Source organism: Chiloscyllium punctatum, chromosome 36, assembly GCF_047496795.1.
Source record: "Chiloscyllium punctatum isolate Juve2018m chromosome 36, sChiPun1.3, whole genome shotgun sequence".
In the NCBI taxonomy this organism is placed as follows: Eukaryota; Metazoa; Chordata; class Chondrichthyes; order Orectolobiformes; family Hemiscylliidae; genus Chiloscyllium; species Chiloscyllium punctatum.
The window spans coordinates 71,490,613-71,491,578 of NC_092774.1; the positions used below are offsets into that span (position 1 = coordinate 71,490,613).

At 46.1% G+C, this 966-nt stretch overlaps 1 non-coding gene across 1 annotated transcript; it reads left to right on the forward strand.

Moving 5' to 3' along the window:
* Positions 1–229: 229 nt before the first annotated feature.
* trnae-uuc (transfer RNA glutamic acid (anticodon UUC)) lies at positions 230–301 on the forward strand. The gene has a single exon. It is a non-coding gene; the product is annotated as a tRNA-Glu (tRNA).
* The last annotated feature ends 665 nt before the right edge of the window (positions 302–966 follow it).

Here is a 966-nt window from a genome sequence, read left to right on the forward strand (position 1 = left end):
GCCACAGGGCGATGGGGTTGATTATTGCGGGTGTCCTGGAGATTCTCCCTCAAACGCTGTGACTTGACTCTGCGACGGGGCTCCAGTCTCCCCACTGTAGAGGAGACCGCATCGGTAGCAATGGATACAAGAAACAACTTTGGTGGAAGCCTTCTAAATACCGTGACCCGGGTTCGATTTCCGGACAGGGAAGCAATTTTCAGTAGAGCTGTCAAACTTCGCTGATGTCTCCCTGGTGGTCTAGTGGTTAGGATTCGGCGCTTTCACCGCTGCGGCCCGGGTTCGATTCCCGGTCAGGGACGCTATTTGCAGTGTGTCATTTTGGCTTCCCATTCTCCTTAAATGCACTGCAGAGTTACTGATTGGTCTTCGTAGTCACTGGGTGCTGCACTGTGTTGTGGTTCGTTGAAATCGTGCCCTCGTTCAAATTTGTTTGTATGTGTAGGGATGATTACTTCTGTAGCTAAGTACTTGGTTCGCGTGTGTTGCTTTCCTGCAGAGGCTGTTTTGAATTTATCATTGACTTGTTCGGTCGACTGTGACATCTGGAAATGGCACTTTGTTGTTGTTCTCCTCTTTTGTGAATTTTATGCCAGGAAGGAGATTGTTGATGGTGTTGCAGGTTTCCTCTAATTTGTTTCATTTTTTGAAGACAGAAGTGTTTCATGGGCGTTTCGTTGATTTGTTTGTAGGGCTTGTTACTGAATATGAAGTGGGTGGTAAGGCACAGTTCCACGAGGTTGACAGTGTTATCTTTGCTGCTGAAGTTGGTTCTGTGTTTTTGTCTTTAGTTCTTCGAGTAGTGTCTTCAGTTTTCTTTGGCCACGTTGATGTTAATGGATGTGAACAGGGCTGTTATGTCAAAGGACAACATTATTCCATCCTCTTCTATCTTCGTGTCTTTGGTGTTCAGGAATTCTTGGATGGAGTAAATGGAGTGGCATGAATCTTCGACTTGGTGTTTCA